Genomic DNA, 11,193 nt, shown 5'->3' on the forward strand with positions numbered 1-11,193 from the left:
CTAAAGTCAGTGGCTGCCAGCATACCAACACACACACACACACACACACACACACACACACACACACACACACACACACACACACACACACACGGCCTCACGGGACTTAAAGTTATGGCAACGCAAGATCACCTCTCAGGTAACCTCAGAGTAATGTTACTCGTTCATCATTAACCCAATCAGCAGCTCCTTAAATGTTGACCGACCCACACCACAGCTCTCCCTCTCACATCATATTCCTCTTATCAAGACGACAGCTAATCTGGCAGCAGCAGTGATGCAGTAAACACACTTGCCCTTGGCCGGAGTTTCTTAATAGAAGAAAGACCACTGAGAAACAATGGCTCCCTTTGAAAGCTGCTTTCTGATCATAAAGGCTAAAGGCAGCGGGGTTTTCCCATAAAATAAACCAACGGCTTAATATCCTCTCCGCTCAATTGTCAGCCTCGACGCTTTGAAGCCCCGAGGAAAATTCTTGGGGAGAAACCTTGATGAAAAAAAAAACCCTCAAGAGGTTTGATGAATCTCGGTCAAAAGGCACTCGGTGGAGCGTAAACTGAACAATTCTGTCGGTCTCTGTTTATGTTTGTTTATCGTTTGATTTCTAGGTTTGATTTTCCGACAAAATAGAAATGAGAATGCAACGCCGTCTAGGAGCCGACTTGGAAGTCCCGGATGTCGGACTTTCCCACCAGCACATGAATGCAGCACAATAGCTCTAGCAAAAAAAACGACATTGTCTAACGGCAAAAATCTCAGATTCGGATCTTTACAGAAATCGAATCAACTGATCCTTGGGCCAAGAATGATCTGTCCACCAAATTTCAACCCAATCAGTTTGTAACTTTTTGAGATATCTTGCTAACAGACGGACAGACGGACAGAGACAGGGATGAAAACTGAACCTCCTTCCAACTGTGTCCTCGCCCCACCAGATTCTCCAAGACATTTCTTTAGTGAAAGGAAACCTTAGAGAATAAGATGAACTCTGGAAAAGTTCAAGTCACTGTGATCCACACACACACAGCGAGAACTGTGTGTGTGGACACAAGGGAATGCTGGGAAGTCCGTCCGGCAACATCAAGAGCCGCCAACACCCACGTTCCCCCGTCCAATCCAACACTGCCGCTCCTGTCCACACCCCCCGGGTCACGGAAGGACAGAAACAGCCTTCTAGATGAGTTTTTGTTTCAGCATTTTGACGTCTGGACGGGCTCTGAGCCCGGCTTTCAGGACTTGAGACAAAAACAACACTAACATTTGGGCAATTAAATGAAAATCACACTCTTTGCAAAACAAAGAGATTCGATTCCACCAGCGGACTGCAGAGAAAACCTAAACCAGTGACTCAACCGTTTTCATATCAAGGACCCCAGTTCAGTCCACATTAGAGCTACAGAACCCCATTTGATGAGATTTTGTCTCTCGGACCCAAATCAGAGAATATTTTTATTGTCAGATATGATTTTGTCCAGAGAGATAACAGGTAGAGAGATAACAGTGAAACTATGATCAGAACAGTCATTCTTCTACATTCTCTAATTGTGTTCACTTCTTGTAAATGAAATAATGCTGAAGTTTAACAATTCATTAGTTTGCTGGGGACCCCCTGCAGCCCCCTCAAGGACCCCTGGTGGTCCCCAGACCCCACGTTGAGAACCACTGACCTAAACCACAGTCTCTGAATGCCTCTTGTGCCAAGCGAGGCAGTTACATGAAGGCTTAGAGGCTTGTATCTGAACACACATCCACTTCCAGCCAGGTTATATCATCAGGATCTACAGTCTAAAATGTCCGACACTAACTGACGGTTAAAGATGAACTTGGATACTTGATTTTGTTGGAAATCTTTACATACGTTGCACATAATTGTGTGTTTATCAAGGAGCTACACATCCAAACTCACACTATTACCATAATTGGCTGTTTTAAGTAACAATCTGTGAGATTTTCATATAAATACATGTCTGTTATGCTCGCTTCTCTCTCTCTCTGTTCTAACTCAACAGTGATCTAGCCTATATTCAGTTCATGATGTGTTTTTACGTTTTCAGTTTGTTTAGAATCAACAGAAGAAGAAGAAGAACTGGGTAGTTAGCCTGAGCAGCGATAGCCACCATGGCTGAACAGACAAAGAAGAGAGAAACTCAAACTGCAGCAACAGAAAATCCAAGCTCCGCCCACACTGTTTGATTGACAGGTGATCTGTGCAGAAACACCACAGTGAGGCTGAGGGACAAAGATGGAGACCGGAATATAAACAGAGGAATTTCACAGATCACCACTTTAATCAGCCTGTATTCCTCCATATTATTCACACATAAATCATTCCTATTGTTACTTTAGAAACAAATTTTCTCCTTGATAAGAAAATGGAGGCAGACAAAGCCATGAGCCTTTCCGTTCACTAGTAGTTAGATCTTTTAAAGGATGCGCCTTCCCAGTATTTTGTTTGTGGTGCTAAACCAAAGTCATATATGTTCCAACGTTGAATACCCAAAGGTAAAAAGGTAGCACACACACAGATCTTCAGGACAAAGTTGATTAATCTCAATTTCACCAATTTATTCTGGCCATGTCAACAAACATGCTAACGTTTCGGCCTAGTGGCCTTCATCAGAGTATGAAGGAAAATGGAAGTCGAAATGGATATCATTTATATACAGGAATTGGCAGGTGATTGGCTTAAGGGTCACATGGTAATTAACTTCCTAGGCCTTCACTAGGCTGAAACGTTAGCATGTTTGTTGACATGGCCAGAATGATTTGGTGAAATTGAGATTAGCCAACTTTGTCCTTTCCGTTCACTGTCAGTTGAGTGAAACATCTGGTCCACATTGCTGCTGGTGATTTTCCTCTTTGCATGTGAAGTTGACCGTGACAGTCAGAAAAATATGAGTGTATCATCTCAGGATATTAGTATCAGCATGCTCAGGGAAATAAACACGGAAGGGAACATTTCAAATAGCTGAAACAACGCCAAAAGTTGACAAGGGTGAGAAAACATGTTATGACCTGTAAAGACGCATTTCTAACAGGTGCCAGTCATTGTGCCATTTCAAAGAAACACTATGCTAACTATAACACAGTGAACGTCACCAATTTCAGCTTTGCCATACATGTGATTTTGCGCTTTATTCGTTGTAAAAATTATGAGTACCCAATGCTGCAAAAGGTTATTAAAGTCCCTTTAACTTTGGAACTTCATGAAACTGCTTTTCAATCCGCCTTTCAGAAGATTAGTTTGTTTACTGTCATAGTTTGGACTACAAGCCTATTGATAAAATACAGAGATATTAAAGCTCAGAAGGAACAAAATCCCAAGAAACCATCACAGTTTCCACAGGGCATAAAGACACATGCAGCTGCTTTAAAAGTGAAGAGTCTGACTTGCAATTTTCCCCCCAAGAAAGTCAGTAAGAAAACAGATGGAAGAAACCCTGAGCTGACAACAAATTCTCTCCACCTGGACGCAGCGTCTAATTTACTCCACCCAGGGTTGGAAACCTTGCCGTTCTTCCATTAATCATCAGACTATACTGCCTTTATTCATTTAATTAAGCAGTCTGCACTACACAGGTGAGAATCAGCCAGTCCAGATGATGTTTTCCATGCCGAGTTTCTCCCTTCAGTCAGAGGCCACAGACTCCCAACATGCAAACTGACCAGATAAACCGCTGATTCATTTCCCTGGCCAGACAAACTGTCCCTGTTCAGCCAGGCAGAAACAGGTTGGACCATGTAGTATGTAAATCACGGAGCCGCCTATTGTGTATTTATGTTCCTGTCACAGGTTTTACAGCTTGAAAGATAAAACTTTAATGATCCCAGAGGAGAAATCGGGTCTCTGCAGCAGCAAAGAATGGGACATAGATTAGAAAAATACAACAAAACACACTGAGGAGTAAAGGTTTAGCGTCTTCTCATGCTAATACAGAACTTCTTGACTTGAGAGAATTCTCGCTAATGACTGATTTGCGACGTGTAGCATTTTAACACCAATAAATCATTACCACTTTCATTTTGAGGCATTAGTATAATTACTGTAAACAAGCCAGTCCTGTCAGCCTCTATCAGCCTGTACTCTGCATCCTCATATCATTGTTTCTCCTTCACCTGGTGGATCTGGAGGGAAATCTGCTGGATTGCTTTACGGCACAAAACAGGAAGAGGTTCTGTTCTTCCAGAGCAAACGGAGCTAAAGCTGAAAGAGTTTCTGGCAGCAGATGGTGGAAGGAGGGAAAGGAAAGATGGAGAAATCACTTCCAACATGTTGATCCTCTTCAGGGAGGGGGAGGGGGGGGCAGGAAGCAACGGGGCGATGGAGTGAGATAGAGAACAATCGTCTCCATGGACTCATTGGTTTACAGAAATCACACCAAGGTATGACAACTAATGATAGTGATATATTGATGTTTAAAAATGCAACATGCTGCACCTTTAAAGGATTTGTAGTTTATAGATCATTGTAAGCGTTATTGTATCATATTGTCATTTATGTGCAGTACAATGTACTGTATTATGTTGTGTTGTTTGCATGCGGCAGTTTTGTGTCCACAACAAACTTCCCCTAAGGGACAAGAGAGGAAGTCTTGGATCTTGAAATCTGATCCGAACCTGGAAGCCAGGTACAAAGGAAAACAGCCTGTCTGCAATCCATCTGTGTCATATGTGATGTTAAGTTGAATCTGAGTACCAACAAATTTAGGACTTGTGTGACTAGTGTGTCAATACTCCTGGCAAACACGAAACCAGAAGAACAAGACCAATAGCTCGGTCAACTGAAAACTTCCTTAAGCTGCTCTGAAGCCCTGGACTAATGTCCCTGCCCACATGACCAGGGAGGCCGCTGCTTTTGAAGAAACAAGGAGTGTGGACAATGACAACCTAACAGTGTTTAGAATACCTACAGAGTAAAAACTACACGCAACACAACAGGAAAAACTGTTGCTACCTCACCTGACAGCCAAGGTGCATGAACTGGACAAAGGTAGACCGGAAGAGCAAACCCAGCTGCTCTTGGAGGCCCGAAAACCCAACAGGTTTCAACAGAAAGCCTTCATCAGGACTACATGACGAAGAGACAATGCAGATCTTAAAGGAATAGTTCGCCCCGAAATGTAAATTCAGTCATGATCTACTCATCCCCACGTCAGTCAAGACTCCATTGAAGTCCGTACTAACAAACAAACAAACAAACTACTAACAAATAAACAAACTAACAGGCTTCACTTCATCAACCGCTGACGTTAATGACAACATCTTTTTACAACTCAATTTCCAAAATGTCCTCACACTGACAATGCTTTCCTTCCTTCAGAGCGCTGCAGGGCGACCGGAGCATCGTCAATGAGGAAAAAACACCTGATAACGAGGTAGATATCGGACTTCTGGACCCACTGTACTACAAAACACTTGAATTGTCCTCTACAAGCTGTTTGGACATATATTATGGACATTTTCTGCTTTTTTTACAGACCAGTAGCCACGTTGACTTTTGAGTTTGGGAGAAGGCTGCGGATCTACGGCACACTGTGTGTTCGGTGGTCCGGTCTAAGGCTGCACGATATTGGAAAAAACTGACATTGCGATATTTTTTTTTCTGCGATATATATTGCGATATGCAAAAAATACAGGAATTTTCACCAAATGACATGAATATCTCTATCAAGCCTTGCCCCTGTAAGAAGGTGGCCTTGTGGGTAACCTGCAGGGTGACGTAGCAGGAAGTGAGAGTGTTTTTAGCCGCAGCCAGAGTGAGTAAAAGTAAAGTTAGCATAGTTAGCGGGAAAAGAGCTCAGAGCGTCACAGAGAGGCCGTGCATTATGTTCACTGCTGTACTGAAATAAAGTGCCAGCTCTCCACTGCAGAGTTGGTCCGGACTCTTTAGTGAAAAAACTTGTTACCGGCTACGAGCCGGGCTGAGCTAAAACAGGCTAACACAACACCAGAGGATCACAACTACGGTTCGGAGCCGCGAAAGTTGGAAAGATAACAAACACTACTCTGATAACAAACCCTTAAATCAGAGTAAATTATGTTCTATCAGACAGACTTCTCTTATAGATTAGTCATGGAAAATGAGAACCGTGCGAGTTTTCCTTTTGTATCAAGCAGCAAAAAAGTTGTAGCATGACGTGTTTGAGTTCATTTGCCTTTCTTGACATCACACGTCCTGCGATGTGACTACTGCACATGCCCACATCGCCATGACCATGCTGAAGCCATATACCGTGCAGCCCTAGTCCAATCAACACGTTTATTTCCCCATTGAGCTGAATTTGTTCTTCCATACAACGCAACTTAATCAATCTTGTTGCCTTCACTGATTGTTCAAGTCTTGGACTGTTCACCATGTGATGCCAAACACTTTCTAGAACTAACAATATCACAGTGTGAGAGAGAGGAGACCAACTGTCAGCACACCAAGGTATCACAAGTAATGTGACAGTGATATACTGATGTTTAAAAATGCAACATGCTGCACCTTTAAAGGATTTGTAGTTTACGGATCTGGGAATAATGGAATGTGATGCTTAGAATGAGAGGACAGAAAGTCAGCTTGACTTTGACTTTAACTGACAGACCTGCAGGTTCACCTTCAAAATGCTTATGAGGCTGTTGCACAGCAAACTGGTTACAACATCTCCAGTGAGAGGCAAATGAACAACTGACACTCAGTCACTCACACAGGCTGTAGTTCAAGAAATCACTTCCAACTGTAGGCCTGTGTTGTTTCAGAGGGGGAATCCTCAGCCTTAAAGTCACTGCAAACCATCTTATATTTCACTGTTTAGACTCAACAAAAAGCCCCCAGCAGCTCTCCCTCGCTGTCCCAGGACCGGTTTACAGGGAAACCAGCAGAATGTGACAGTAGTTATTTTTAAAGCTCCCCAGCTGACCAGGAGTGAAACATCCTCAGCTTGAGCCAAAACCTGCTTAGGAAAAACTCCTCATCAGATCCTTGGATAAAAATAGAGTCTGATCTGAGCAAACTGTCACCCGCCCATGGCCTAAATCTCTCATTCTGGGAAAACCTCTAAACATATTCCACACAGGACAGCTCCGGTCTCCCGGTGCTGGAAAAGTGATGCAACAGCAGCGTGATTCCTCAGCAGCGCCGCGCGGCTTCATCACGGTGATGCTGATGTAAGGATACGGACCGGATGGAGCCAGCCAAAACGCTCGCGGCCTACACGGACTAAACCGGTGCTTGGACCGGCCTGGGTCCTACATTTTGAATAATTAACAATTCGGGCATGGCACCAGCTCGCCCCCCCTCCAGGATTTGGCCGCGGCTCATCACATCGCAGCCGGTGGATGCCACATTGCGGTTTCCCTCGCCAGGCTCTTGAACGCAGCATATAAACGCATTAACCCGCCGAGCAGGGCGATTTATAAGCCTCGTTCCTGATATATTTCTAATAAATCGCGGCACACACGCGCCTGCTTTCCGAAAATGCCGAAGCGTCTTGTCGGGACTCAAACTAATCCTGCAGATCACCGGCGGCGCGCGCTTCGTCTCTGAACGCCGTCAGCGGTAAAGTCGCATTAAAATAAATGAATGGTGTTTTACCTTGGTAGAATGAAGCTCCGTGTGTGTGTGTGCGCGCGCGGGCTGCCGGTTGCAGGCTGCTGACCTTGGAGCGGAAGATGCGTCTCTCGGTGTGAACGGCTCCGGTTTGAATCTCCTGAGCGAGCAGCCGCGGTTTGACGTGGAGCTGCGGGCGGAGCGGGGCGGCGCTGCCCGGCTACTGTTTCAGACCGAGCCGTTACTGAGAGTAACGCGTTACTCCTTACCGTTACACCTTCAAAGGCATTATTATGGTTATTAAATGTGATGGTATTCTTATTATTTTATTATCATCAATATTATACTTAATGTTAGCATTGATATAATAACAGTAAATCATAATAACAATAATAAAGAAAATTGTATTTAAATTTGTCAGATTTAAAGTATTAGGCTATTATACATAGGCCTATTAGATGCATTCTTTTATTCTATTTTATTTATAATATAGCCTATCCCTGGGAGAAATAATTACACTCTTTACTTTTCTGTTTCACCCCGAAATTTGACCTGGACTTCCTCTGTTAACTCTGAGCTTCCTCTGAGTGAACAAGGAAACCAAACAGCCCTGTGTCCAGTGTGTGTGTGTGTGTGTGTGTGTGTGTGTGTGTGTGTGTGTGTGTGTGTGTGTGTGTGTGTGTGTGTGTGTGTGACAAAATCATAAGAAAACTAGGAGGATCATTGTAGTTGTGATATCTGGAGGAGCTGACCACTTCAACTGTGATTTTATTCCTGGAATTGAACTAGTAATCCGTTAATCGTTAGTGAGAAAAGTAATCCGATTACTGTAACGCGTTACTGAGCATCACGTTGCCACCCAACACTGTTCTGGACCAGAGGAATCCAAGGAGATCCAGGCCAGCTCCCAGTATGAATACACATAAATAAATACTAAATTGTATTCTATAGTTTTAATCTCAAACTGATCCCAGACTGTGTCAGATAATCTGCAGGTTTAGGTTTACACTACATGTTCCCTGCGGGGCTTTTCGTGCGTAAAGCCGCGCGCATCACGACAACAAACCCAATCTGGGTCACTTGAGCTCAATCCATGGGATTAAATGAAAAGCTTCACGTGACGCCTGCGTACATCTGACAGGGACTTCCCTAATTTAAAGAATGAATTCAGGAATAAAACACCAGAAACAGCTGAACATGGAGTTAACAGGCAACAGGAGAACTTAGTCTTATGATAAACTAGAATGAATTTTGGCAGGAAAAGCCTTAATTATATAAATATCACGGGAAAACTATACGTCGCTATTGTGCAAATGTTATAGTGATATAAATTAGAAGATAAAATATACCATTAAGTAGCTACAGTAAAGTCACTATACATTTACTATTGAGACACACTATGAGCCTCTATAGGATTATTATAGGAATATTAAAGTGATACCATGGGAAATAAAAAATATTATAAAATACTATGAAGTCATTTTAAACCTTATAGAGTGCTAAACAATACAATACAATACAATACAACTATTGTCCCGCCACGGCAGGAAAATTGCCTTTGGTCTCACCTACTAAACAAAAACACAGGTCCCTAATAGTATTATTATAATAATAGTAAAGGAAAATTATAGCAATACCATAGGAGATAAAAATGCCATAAAATACAATGAGGTCACAGTAAACTTACTATTGAGTTCCACAGACACACTGTAAGTCTCTATAGGATTATTATAGGAATATTATAGGAATATTAAAGTGGTACCACGGGGGAAAGAAATTAAACAAAAAAAAGTTACATTTAAAAGCAACCATTAGCTGTCATTTAGATACAGATGTTATTTGCATCAATGGTAACTTGACAGTGAAGAAAATCTTCCTCCAGTCCGTTCTGTTCTGTGGCAGCACTGCTCTCTTCTCACTTGGATTAAGGGTTTTATTTTCATTAAACTGTTACCAAGGTAGTGGTTTAAACTGCTAATCCTGCTCTCAAGAGGCTCCAGAAATGAGTTTCTAAAAGCAGATTTAAAAAAAGAAAGAAAAAAAAAGAAAATCTCTTCACAGGGATCACGACCCCGAATCCCTGCAGCATATTTAAAGGCCCGCTGGCCTTTTTCAGATCCTGCTGCGGCCCTGAGAGAGGCCGCTGACCTCAGGGCCACTTAGTCTTCGCTCTGTTGCTTTTCCAGTCTTTCCAGTGACTCCATCAGGTTTATGATAATATGAATTCATTTCCAGGAGCATTTTTCAAGCTAATTAGCCCATCAACCACTTCATTCATTTCCTCCTATGACTCATTTTCAATCATTTTGTCATGCTATAAGATTTCCAAGCATGAGGAACTGCTGCTGTCAGGTGTCAACATGCTCTCCTTCTGCCAGTCTCCTTCAACAGCTGGTTAGAAAAGGGCGGAGCCTCTGTGGACCAATAAAACAGCTGTAGGGGCGGAGCCTGGCGCTGCTCACCTGTGTGTTTCCTACAGAACGTTCCCCACACGTTATTTTCACGACTTCCTCTGAACTTCGACCAGCAGCAGCTTCAGTCCCTTTGGCTTTAAAGGATCAGGCCGGTGTTTTTTAATGCATTTCTTACAGTCAACAAATCCTATGAAAATAACACTGGCCTTATCCTTTAAGAATGACTGCCTGTTCCACCATTACTGACTACTGAAACAACAAATTTCTGTCTCCCATAATGCATCACAGGCTGTCGACCAGGTTTGATGAGTCAATCTTTTACCGCAGCCTGTTGGTAAGCAGCCATTCCATCCCAGTTTTGGAGCCAAGACGCTGTAAAGGCTTCATCCACTCAGTGTGGAGGGCAAACTGCTGACACAGCAGAAGCAAGTCTTAAGTCAACGTTTTCATCCATTTTTAGCGTTAGTGTCACTAAACTAAAAACAAACCAGAGGTGTCGTGTGTTTTCAAACTCTGAGCCAATCAAACGGCTCCTCTGGCTCCACAAGGTCTCGTTATCTGACGTTTTCTGACGAGAAGTTCTCCAGACCTTCGTTAGTTTGGCACGGAGATCTGGCTACGTGAGTTTACCTTCTACCCATAAACCCAGTCATGTGACGTCACCGACTGCTTGATAACACTTGGGTTTACAGAGAAGTATGTCATAATAGAAACTAATATCATGTTTGTGAAAAATATAGTAGCATATGGAGAAAAAGATTGGGCCCAGAATCGAACCCTGAGGGACACCACAGGTAACTTTTGCCAATTATGACCTGGGGGAGTGGATATTGATATTGAATATTGGTGCAAATGATCAGCAGCTTCAGTCTAAAACTAACAGTATCGTCCTTCAAAACCCTTATTGATCAAACCCTAGAACTTCAGCTTCATGATGTGAGTTTGGATCTTAGTTTATCAGCTGGTGTCTCACTTTACATCCTCCCTCTAACCTGCTGCCCCAAAACAACAAATTAAATAATAAAATGGAATAGAATAGATAACTGCAGTAAAAACAAACATACTTACCCCCCATAACTCTCCACTGATTTGTCCCATTTGTGTGAAAAAACAAACAAAAATTTTCATCACAACCACACTATGTCCTGTAGCTTATAGGTCTTCTGTATGACCCTCATGGTTTGAAATTATAGCCAAAACAATAAGATTTTAATTTGTAGATGAAAACACAAACCACTCCCAGAATCC

General features: G+C 42.7%; 1 protein-coding gene across 1 annotated transcript in view; it reads right to left on the reverse strand.

The window, feature by feature from the left end:
- The window catches only part of LOC139667296 (monocarboxylate transporter 2-like), a gene marked incomplete at its 3' end in the record, with an annotated part of 27,660 nt that extends 19,994 nt beyond the window's left edge, over positions 1 to 7,666 (reverse strand). The window contains exon 1 of the mRNA XM_071546745.1: positions 7,577 to 7,666. The remainder of the gene's footprint in view (positions 1 to 7,576) is intronic.
- Between the last annotated feature and the right edge of the window lie 3,527 nt (positions 7,667 to 11,193).

This window comes from Centroberyx affinis, unplaced genomic scaffold, assembly GCF_046629955.1.
Source record: "Centroberyx affinis isolate AG114_WGS23_722 - 3 ecotype Tasmania unplaced genomic scaffold, CSIRO-AGI_Caff_v1 ptg005431l_1, whole genome shotgun sequence".
NCBI classification, from domain to species: domain Eukaryota; kingdom Metazoa; phylum Chordata; class Actinopteri; order Beryciformes; family Berycidae; genus Centroberyx; species Centroberyx affinis.